Genomic DNA, 11,893 nt, shown 5'->3' with positions numbered 1-11,893 from the left:
TCCTTTTCAGTTAATCAAATATCATGCAGATAAGCCACTGTGACCATCATTGCTCTTCTACCAGGGATTTTCATATGGTGTATTTATCCAGCAGTATAGGTCTGGCTAATACATACATAGAGCTAGTTGTTATAGCTATTATACTCCTCCTCCCTATTTTCCCCAGGTTGGTACAGAATGGTAGATATTGATATGCTCTCAAGTAAAGTGCGATATACGAGTTTGGCTTTTCATGGTGGGAACAGCAAGGGGAAGAGGAGCAGTTTGGTTACAACAGTTACTGCTCTAGAAACCCAGTGCAGAGCGGGCATCTGGAGTGCTCTCATCCTTTCTGAGCAATAGTTAGAGTTACTGAAAAGTTTGTTTGCTTCATTTTTTAAACCAGTGGTGACTTCTATTGATTTTCATTTGGAGGGGAGAGTGCTGTAGACCATGCATGTCATTGCAAGCACAACAGTATAAAATTGGCAAAGGCAAAAGAGGGAGGCAATGGCCATATGATTGGAGTGTAAGATTTGGAGTCAGGATGTCTTATTCCCATTTCTGATTTTCCTGCAGGTGACCTTGGGAAAAGAAATCACTGTCAGGGCTGAAAGCTGGACATGCACAGGGCCACAATGACTTTTACTAGCAGCAGAGGCAGCAGCAGGACGTTTTAGGATGAAAACCCCTCTTTTCCAGCACCTGAAGTTTTTGGATGAACGTATTTTTTCCTTTTCTTGCAGGAGTGTCATGGCAATATACAGCTGACCTAGGGTTTTCCAAAGGGAAGGAGAAACATTTTTACATTTCAGAGGCATATACATGACATTTTTGATCGTGGGCATTGCAGGAGTGTGAGCGGACTGTTGCATCAGGGTGGTACTGCGCAGGAGCAGGGTAAGGTTTGAGGACAAGCACTGGTAGAGGCTAAGCTCATCTTGGGATGAAAATGGAGTTGTGATAATGCCATTTCAATCAACTCCCTCTTCCATCCTGAAAAATGAATTGCCATGGCTTGACTGACGGGCCTTTGCAGTGAGGTAGCAGTAGATGATGCCTCTCTATAGGGATTTCTGCAAGACACCAAGTGAGACTTCCAGTGAGCTTAGCTGTTCCTTTGCATTTACAATCAGTACCTGTGCCCCTCAGCCACAATTTAAACAGGGTAATAGAAGACTAAGTTATCTAATGCTAATAAGGTTCTTTCAGTCCCCTGGGAAGGATCACAAAAATATGAGATGACAATGCAAGAATATCTATGAGCATCAGTGTGAACTGGCTCTCAAGGAGAAAAGAAGAGTTCATATTTGATAAAATACCAGCCAAATGGCAGGTGAGATTTTTTGATCTCCAATTGCTTCACTTTCCACAACCCCGACTGTGAGAAAACCTGGGTCCTTTCCTGGGCTGGGGTGCTGTAGTCATACAGCAGTTTGGGATCTCCTGGTTTTAAACAGTGAAGTCCAAAGAAAGGCACAGAGTTTGCTTTCTCTTCCATGCATAAACCCATTCCTTCAGTGGTTTGGTAGCCAGGAACACTGGCCCTTAATTTCATCCCTATCCTCATGGGATCAGAGCCCTGGTATTAGGGTATATGCCTCCTTGTTGAAGACTGAGCTGTACGTCAGTAAAAGAGAATGAAAAGACCCTCTTTCTTGTTGTCCTTTATTTTGCCCATGGCAAGGACATGAGCTGGTGAGGAGCTGTTGCTGTTTCCTGCTTTCTCAGAATAATTGCCCCTGCCTTCCTCAAAAACCAGAGCGGGATCAGCCTCTTCCAAATGGATTGCCATACCTACTTCTATTTTATCTTGGTGAAAGAGGCGATGCTGGATGGCATCACTGATCTGACTTAAATGCCTGAACAATATGTGGGCACTAATTTACATGGTCACAGACCATGTCTGATTCAGTGTATGGCAAGGCTTTTGGGCAGTCCATTACTGTGCCAAGCAGGAAAGACCATTTTACTCTTTAACGGATCAGTAATGTACTCAAGATCTAGTCAAGTGCTAGGGCAGGTGAAAATAGGTACCACTGGGACAAGAAGTGAGTATGCCCAGTCTGCCAAGAAGATGATATGATTTCTGGAGAAGTGAGAGTGGTCACCTGCCAGGGGAGAGGGCTGAAATGGGCCAAGGACCAGTGGTGCCTGGGCAGGCAGAGGGGCTGGAGCCAGCCCAGGGACCAGTCCCTGTCCCCCACAGTCACTAAGGTCCTGTGGCTTTGCAGCGAGGGCAAGATGCCCTTGTGATTTCACTCTGCAGGAGGAGATAAAGGAAGGTTTTTTCCATTTCTATCAGCCTCTGTCTGTAATAAGCTTTGCAACCATGATGCCTATTGGGATTCACGAACTACCTTACTCACGTTTGCTTGCGTGATGACTTGGCTCAAATTAAGGGTGAGTTGAGGCTAGGATCCAAGCACCTCCAGGCTGGCAACCCTTAAAAAAACCAAACAAAAAAACCTCTCCCCAAAGCCAGTGCCCAGTGCATGGCTTGAGGTCCCCCTCACCTGTACCAGCACCTACGCTGAGCACGGGCAGCTGTCACCACCACTGCCACCGCCATCTGCCTGGATGAAGGGCTGCGAGTGACCAGAGTGGCCACACCAGCCTGCAGGCAGAGGGATGGTAACCAATCAGCGTTTGGCCATTGCTCAGCAATCAAAGCTTTGAATACTCTAATGAGTTAATTCATCACCTAGCAAATGTTTCCCTGCTGGTGTAATGCATGAAGGAGCAGTAATGGTTACAGGGAAAGAATTTTGTATGGGGATGCATAACAGTGTCATTTCAGATTTGTTTCTTTTTACTTCTTGACAGCTGTTTAGCATGACGCAGATGTACGTATCAATAATTTTTCCCATCATTTCCACAGCATAAAGCTGCACTTATTTCCCAGATCTTCTATTTAATTCAGCCAAGCAATATTCAATTACCTATTTAAGCAGGAGGTTGGGGACAAATAAGGCTGGGCTGGAAGAAGAATTGCTTGGTAAAATCACAGCTGTCTGTGGAAAGGTGCCTCCAGCAGGCTCTGCTCACTGCCTCTCTTCCTCCTGATTTTGGGGAGCTGTAGGGACAGGGAAAGCAGAAAAGGGGCAAATCCTTCATCTCCTACCCTGGCCTCTGCCCAGGCTTCCTCTTCCCACTAGGCTGATATTGTTTGGTAGGACTCTTCTGGCAGAAGAAATATTAAAGTGAAGAGCTATCATTGTCACTTGGTAGGCTGAAGATTACCACCAGCACACCATGTCAAAATATTTGAAGAATTTCTGCTGCCTAAGGTCGTTCCTGCCTTGTTTCTTCCCTGTGCTGATTATTCGCGGTGACCCTTACTAAAGCTATTGGCCTATTCCTGATTGCTCTTCCATTGTGCTTTGTTTGCTTTGAGCTGGTGATGTTCGGCTGACACATGCCAAGTTATTCCCAATTTATTGCGGATGAGGTCAGAATCAGAACCATTATTTGAAAACAATAACTTTGGGATATATAGTTTGGGTAATTTTTCCCTTTGTTCTCTGCTATTTGATGGTTTGCTTCCAATGTTCCTTCCCGCTGACTTCCAATAGAGGTTTCTTGCTTTATAAACAACTGGATTGATTTCCAATATGGACTTTTACTTCCTTGAAAAAAGATCTCCTCAGGGGAAATTGGCAGTTCTCTCTGTATATATTTTCTTATTTGCATTTACATGGAGGGGTTTGGAACCCAGAGACAAGATTTACGTCAACAAATCCCTCTCCCTCTTATCCAATTTAGTTGTTTTAACATAATACAATCATTTTCTAAATCAAACTGATGGAGCGGTTCCTAAAGGCATTACACCAACTGTATATCTGGAATCATATTCGCCTTCTTTTATTGCATTAGCACCAGGCTTGAACTTTTCAAATTTGCATTGTGCTTTGCAGAAGTTCTCAGGATATTTGAAGCAGTTTATAGCTGGAATCTGGTGTGTTTTCAACAAAGACTGGAGAAGGAATTATAGAGCAAAGCTTGTGTAAAGACAAGATTTTAGTTTCATGGAACAAGTAGAAACTGGAATGAGAAAGCAAGGGGAATACTGCATTCACTGGGTGGTTTTGGAGGCGCTGCAAAGTGGGTGCTGTGTTACAACACTGATTCTGGGTGTCTCACCCGACTCTCTAAAAGGTTTTGTAACTTCTCTTTGAAGAAGGTGTGAAGTAAGGGTCTGACATACAGCAAAGGTGCATGAACAGAGTGCCCAGAGGAACGCACTTAACACTTGGGATGTAATCTGGTGATGCTTCTGTGCTGGCTTTTGGCAAATATGCCTCTTGCTATTTGAACATTGTCTTTCTTTTCACCATATGGGCTGCCACTATCAGCCATCCTTCTCCAGATACGCTTGTAATACTAATGAGGGGAATTTTCAAAGACACAGATGAGACTCTCATGCTCATCTGTGCCTTTGGATCTCTCCTCCCTTGTTCTTGTGTGGTTAATTCAGTGATAATTCTTGCTCACCCAGAACAGTGGATAGTTTGGTACAAGCTGGCTAGCACAAACTATACAGAAAATAAGCCCAAGAATATAGAGTGAGGGTGTGAGGGGAAAAAGAAAGCTCAGATGACATCGGTTGGGGCAAAGAACTGAGTTCCCCAAGTTATGGGATGGAGAAGTATGTCAGTGCAGAGACCCTCTGTGTGAACAGGACTGCAGTGTCTCTGGTCCCTGCAGTGCCTCTGGAGAGTTTACATGAAACTCTCCCAGTTTCTCGGCACTTGGGACATACATATTTAAACCACAGCCCAGCTGACTCTGCACATGTTACTGAGATCTGACTATCACTTAGATGATGAAAATCCCAACTTGCTCATAACTGGATGACTCAGGGCACTGTTAAAAGGTTGTAGAAGTACCTGATTCCAGACTGGTGTCATTTGGTAACTCTTCCAACCTTCCATAACAGAGACCAACTAATGCTTTTGTAAGTCACCTCCCCTCCACAGGCACTGGCAGACAAATGGGTGCAAAAGAGGTTGTTGGGGTGCATTATTGGGTCCAAGAAATTACCTTGCTGAAGAGGAGTAAGTCAGCAGTGGAACAGTCAGGCATAATTGCAATTGCAGTTCCTGTACAATGAGTCTGGCCCACTTCAAAAGCATTTATTTCCATTCCCCCGCTCCCTCCGAAAAGTCACAACTTTCCATTGGGCAATAGCCTAACATTAATTAAAAAATAAATATCAGGATTTTGAATAATGAATTGGCATAAGATAGTTGACAGCTGGAGAGCATTCTCTGTTTTAAGTGCAAACCTTACCTTTTAACAAATAAATAAAATAATAATAATAAAATCTGTTTTGAGGTCTGTACAGCAATTCTTGGAACAAGATTGCTTAAAAAAAAAAAAGGAAGTCCACTACCTGCAAATGGCACTTAGATGAACTTCTAGGGTCCCAGTATAGCCATGTAAAAAGAGGGTCTTGGTATTTTTCCTGCAGGGCAGATCATGCCAGGTGTGGCAGGCATTCTTGGGAGATATGAAATAGGCTCATGCCCACTTGACAGATCAAAGAAACCCGTGTGCTTGCCCATGGCCAGGATTTTTGGTGGTCAGAGCATAATTTCTGATGGTTTGGTGACCCCTTCACAAATCCACTGAAGGGCTGTGGCTCAGTGGAGGATGATCAGGAAAGGTACCCAGCCTGGGTCCTGTTGGCAATAGATTTCATGACATGGGTGGTTTGGGGTCCACTGATACTTTTGCCCCTTTTGCTCTGCCCTCTCTGTAGTGGGACTTAGCTCCTCTCTCTGTAGTAAGGACTGGCCATTCTGTACTCTCCCTGCAAAAAGAAGTTAACCGCTGCTAAATTCATACTCACTGCACTACATTTTTCCAAAAACCAAGACGTTTGTGGCATGGCAGATGCATGTGGTCTGATGGAAGTGGTTCCCGCTGACAGTGCACTAACCTCGGCCCCACTGACAGCTGCAACACCTCTCCGAGATGTTAATTGTTATTAAGAGTGTTTAAAACATCCTTTCAGTGCTTGCCGTTGACTGCCTACATGAGCAATTTTACTTACAGCCCAATCTTTCCTTTACTATCGATTATATTAGGAAAGAGATGAAAAATATGAAACCAGCGTTGCAGAGAATAGGTCAGTTTATTAAGGCTCCCTCTCCAAATTGGCTGTTTTAAAATTCAATAGATGAACATAAAAAGCTGATCTTAGTGAGAAAAAAGCCTTCATGCAGTTCGTTCCCTCCACTTTTTATTGTCGGGCTTTTCAGGGAACCACGAAGCTCAAGTACGCTTGACCTCTTGCCAAATGATTAGTAGCATATTTTTACCTCAGATAATCACATTTTGTCACCGTTTCAAACTGCAACAAGTTGTCATTATCTCCCAGATGTATTTCCCCTTGCCATATATCATCAATGTAGTATTTCTCTGTGTGTTATCAAGCAGCTTTTAGATCAATACCCTAACATGTGGTGCTCAGGGTTAATGCGACTTATAAATATTGAAGGGGCTTACAGAGTCATAGTTTTGAGGAATCCCTCCCTCCTCCAGGGCAGTCCTGTACAGATATGCTGCTCTCTCTCATGTGTGGCCAGTGACTGAAAACAAGGGGACATCCACCACGGCATAGCGCTCATGGCCATCGGCAGTGGTGGGGAAAAGAGTGCTGGGGGCATTTTTGAATTTGAACGGTCTTGATGGAGAAAGATAATAGAAATACCTGAAGTGTAGTATCCCTCACCTGTGCTTTTTCATGCTTTTCCCTTTCTGTGTCATACATCATGGATAACAGAATGGTCAGAACTGATCGCAAAATCCTAGGGAGGGTTATGATAAAGCTGCGTAAGGAAGGAAGGATTGCCTTCCTGCCCTGGGTTATGATCCTTCCTGCTTGCAGAGGGACACTGCACTGATTGCCTTCCAGCCACACACCACCAACAACCTACACCTCATAGGCTGTCTGCTCTCCCCTGGGTTTATTTCACCCCTAAATGCATTTTCAAAGGTGATAGCATTGTCCTAACAGAATTGGTACATCAGTACTTCTGCTGTATTAGGACTGAAATGTAGAGACTGGGGAGAGCAGCGCTCATACCCAACACTTGGATGACAGCCTGTGTGGCACAAATGGCAGGCCAGATTTGCGCCTTTTAGAAGAACTTGATATTCATCACATATGCAATGCACCCAGATAATCAGTGCATGGACAGGGAATGGGGAGCATGTCCTCTCCTTCTCCACTCTCCAGCCTGAACTGCCGCAGCATCTTCCTTTGACTTACGTTGCAATGTCACCTCTAATGTTGGTGGGTTTTTAACTCAATAGTTAAATCTACTGCAGGAAATCAGCAGCAAACTGTCTTAACTTGATTTCCCTAACCTGGGGACCTCATTCACCACCGTCTTCCCAGCACATAGATTTTCAGATGTCCTTGTTCCTTTAATGCAGTTATGAAAGGATGCTGTTTTGTATAACCTTACAGATCTGCTGACAGTGTAGAGAAGAAACCCAACACAAGCCAAATTTTGTCATTTCTTCTCCAGCCAGAAATTAATTTACCAGCAGAGGGCTCTCTCATGATTATGTTGTTTTTTTTTCCTTTGCCAAGGTTATCATGAGGTTTGAAAAAAAGTATAGAGAAGGTATGAAGCTCACTATGTCCCCAGAGTTTAGGGCAGAGGTAGGGTTGAGATGGGCTCTGGCTCTCTGAGTGCTCCAGGGGTCTCTTTTCTCCATGGGAGAGCTCTGGGAGCTGTGGGGCAGTGCTCAGCTGTGGGATCCCTGCTCTCCTGGCGCTTTGCACGCCAGGGACTGGGCAGCTCGTTGAGATTACTGCTGGGATAGAGGGCAGGATTTTGGAAAACACATTGTGGGGAGAGTCTTTCAAAACCTCACCTGGGCTCCAGCCAGCATCCTGGGGCAAAGCACAAGTCCCATGGACCGTCAAGGGAGGGTGACAGAGAGGGGTGGCTGCTGCCAGTGGCTCATCCACCACAGCCAAGTGACTCAGCAAGGAGCAAGGGGTGCCTTGGGGGGTGGTGGGAACAGGGATGTCCCCTGTGGCTCCCTGAGAAGATGCCCTGGTGCGTCTGGGGCTGCCCCCCCTTTGCAGCAGGCAGGGCGCCGAGGATGGCATGGGGTCTCCTCTCTCTTCTCCCAGCCTGAGCCCTTTGATGGAAACCCAACACTCAGTGCCTCTGTCCCTTTGCTGAATACTTGGATGCAACGCCTTTGCTGTCACAGTAAATACTAATGCTAATGCACAGCAAATACTACATATGTCACAGAGGAAGGTTATGTTGTGACACTCTTTTATTACTGGAATAGTTGTACTTTTGATGCTTGCTGGTGTGGTGGGAAGGCTGTTTCCCTTGCCTTCCTTGCTTCTGACGGCTCTTCATGCTCTTGGTTGCGCTGTTGGGATACACTGATTATGGTATATAAAGTACTGCAAGTGATTTTGCTGTAATGGTACTCTAAAAATCCCATGAGGTAGTGGCCATGGATCCTGTTGTGATCCAGCTGTTGTCCTTTTGTAACTTAAACACTTCTATTTGCTAATAATGTATATAGTGAAAGAAATATATATGTACATACATGAATGTGATTCCAAATGATTACAGGGTTAATAATCTGTGTGAATATATATGAATCTGAAAATAAGCAGTATGAACTCTTCATATGAACACCTGTTTTATGACTTACGAAATGCAGTGATTCTTCCAGTGGTAGAAGGTGGGATATTTATTATTTCAACTGAGTTCTTAAAAATACAGGGCAGAAATAAGATCAGGAGCAAAAGTAGGGTTTTCAGAGGGTTTGCACAGATCACAATGTTTATTCTTTTCATCTTTGTAGTGTAGACAGTCTTCCATTTCTGTCCTCTTTATCCTTTTGATACATATAGAACTATATCCTGAGTGGAGCCAAACAACAGAAAGTTAATTTAGCAATTAAATTGATACTTCAAGAAAAAAAAAATCTCACTTTATTATATTTATTTATGAAATATGAAAAGCAATGAGATTAGCTGGATTTTTTAATGACATTGTAACTCGCCCTAGTGATCTCAGAACCTATTTTATAACCTTGGCTGTATAAATACATGTAAAAGCTCTGTCGGGATATAACTAGGCCTAAATGCTCTGAACTTTCGGAGGTGGTGGTCAGTCCTGGACCGCTTGCTTGCTGAATAGTGAGAATGGGAGCTCTGGGGGCTGTCCTGTCCTATAGTGCTGGTGTAGGTGAGAGCACCATAATCTCTGGGTTATTTTGTTCTCTGGACATCCCTGTGAGATTGCGTCTCTGTTTGCAAAGGTGGAATGATGAGTCATAGATGCTCACAGGCTGAGCAGTTTATCTCCGGGAAGTTTGTGCCTGAGCTGAACTCACGCCTCTAATGCCCCAAAACAGTCTTCAAGCCACTAGGCTGTCCTGAACATCTACATGGTGCCAACACCATGATTATTAGAAGCTTACAACCTATATAATCACCACTGTTGCTTGGAAGCCCTGTATTTCCATGGACAATATGATCAAAATAAAGTCCCTTCATGGCTGCTTGGTGCATCCTGGCATTTTGGGTGCATGCCACACCAGGAGCAGTGAGCTCCTGCAATGGAAAGGCAGTTCCGTCCCATGAGGGAAGGGGACCCCTGGGGTGACAGCTCTGGGCAAAAAAATGCCCACCACCTTTGCTGCAGCACGGTTGTGTCTGCTTCATCAGGAAGATTGCATCTTATTTGGGGTGAAATTTGCTGCCTTTGATGCCTTGAAAAAAATGCCGCACCAGAGTGTAAGCATTGCCAGACAGTTGGCATGGCTGAGCTGGCAGAGCTCGGGCTGAGCCCACCTTCAGCAGATGGACGCCTGCCCAGAGTGGGGAGCTTGGCTGGGGCTGGACGTGGCTCACAGCTCAACCCAGCAAGATAAGCTTCTCTTTCCAGAACAGGCGGAGACCTGATACCGGCGCTCAGTGTGTCCCCCCCATGGGTGTTTGCTAAGTGACAGACTCTGCCTCTTACCACAATGTCGGCTATCAGAAAGCACTTTGTACAGGTTTTTTTGGGTGGCTGACACAGGTGTTTCTGTACAGAGCCTCAGTCATGGAAATAAACCCATTGCCTGTCTGCTTGGGGTATTTCATGCTCTTTGCTCTTTCTTCAAAAGATCTGGGTCTCTCCCTCTTTCTCTTTCTCCTAGTCTAAACCAACATTTTTAATGAAGGTACAGATCTGATTTTTTTTCCTTAAACTGCAAATTGTAATTCAAGAGTAAAACAAATCTACTATGAGAAGAGCAGTTCTTAAAATAATAGTTTCCTTGAGTTAACTGATAGCAAATCCTGTATATACTATATATATATATTTAGTGTTTATATATAGTAGTGTCAAGGAGGGGGAGGGCAAGTGCTATTCAGACGTTTTCCCCATGTCCTTACCCTCGGGGACTGCACGGCAAGCTACACCCTGCCATCGTAGCTCTGGCAGTGTTAGCTGCACCATCAGCTCCTGCTCCCACCCCGCCTCACCGCACATGCATCCCCGCTGCATCTTGCACATCCACCTTTACAAGCACAAGCTTGGGGTGCAAACGACCAGGGGGTGAAATCAGCTGGGCAGAGCCCTTGCGCAGCCTGGCACATCACTCAGCAGCCACTGCGGGCACACCAGGTGGGCTGCAGAGCGATGACCGCAGGAAGCGAGATAACCACAGGGCGTGGGAAGTTGAGAACGATGTGATTAATTACTTTGGCTACTTAGCAGCTAAATGTTATGATGATTTTTAAATAATGTTAGCGATTGGGCCCTGGTGATTTGGCTGCCGGATCCTCAGCTTGCCTGGGCTGGTGTAGCTGTACATAAGCTGGGAGGGTGCACTAATTTTACACTAGCCCCAGAGCAGCTACAAACCTCATATAGAAAATAAAGGGAAGAGATGTCATGTTTCTGTGAACATATGGTTTTAAGAATGAATGACATTCGTCAGGCCGGGAATCAGGCCAGGTCTTGGAGATGGCAATGCTAACACCCAATCCCCTAGAACAAAATGTGGGATCAGTACCTGTAAGCAGATAGAGTTGACCTCTTTGAATGAATGGAGCGTACACATCAGCCTAATGTCCCTCAGGCACATCTACTCCATCTTCTGTAGCAGTTTTGTTTTAGAAGTGACTGCTGTTGTGCATACTACTACTGCCAGTGGAAAAAGATCAAGTCCATTCAAGTGATACCCACCTTACCAAACAGTGACAAATGAAGACCAAGGCAAAGTATGCACACCATTTTTAGAGACGTTACTGGGTGAAAGTTGATCCTGGTCAGAGTGTCTCCATAGATCTGCAGCCACACTTTAACGGGCCTGTTGGGGAATGGGATGTGTGCTTTGGATGTTTCATCAGATAATATTGGTCTCTGTTGTGGCATTTACAGTGTCTTAAAGGAAAACTCCAGTGATTTTTCAAAATTCTAGCCAGTTATTGAAAGTAGTAGAATTACCTTTGGAAAAAATATTAATGCTGTATTTATGACACCAATCACCAATCAGGCAAAGAAAGAAAGAAAGACAAAAACCCCAAAACGCAGGAAAGCAAATGGTGATAGAGATCCTAGATAAAGTCACTCTTCTCAGCGGGCAGCAAGTCTGATGAACTGAAATGGAAAGTCCTTCTCATTGATTTCACTGGAAAAAGTTATTGACTTTGAAATCTTTGAATAAGTTACAATCTGTATTTAATTTCTTGTCCAAGGAAGAGAATGTAATTTTGTTTTTCTTGTGGCTCCTATTAGCTTTAATGTCAGTTGCACAGCTGAATCCCTTGCATCAAGCTCCAAATTTACCCCTGATGTCAGTGTGCTTAGGACTGAAACAAAAATCAGCCTTTCATCTCTCAGTTGCTTAAAGGATCATGTCATAA

This window comes from Haliaeetus albicilla, chromosome Z (assembly GCF_947461875.1).
Source record: "Haliaeetus albicilla chromosome Z, bHalAlb1.1, whole genome shotgun sequence".
NCBI classification, from domain to species: domain Eukaryota; kingdom Metazoa; phylum Chordata; class Aves; order Accipitriformes; family Accipitridae; genus Haliaeetus; species Haliaeetus albicilla.
Note: the sequence above shows the minus strand (reverse complement) of the source record.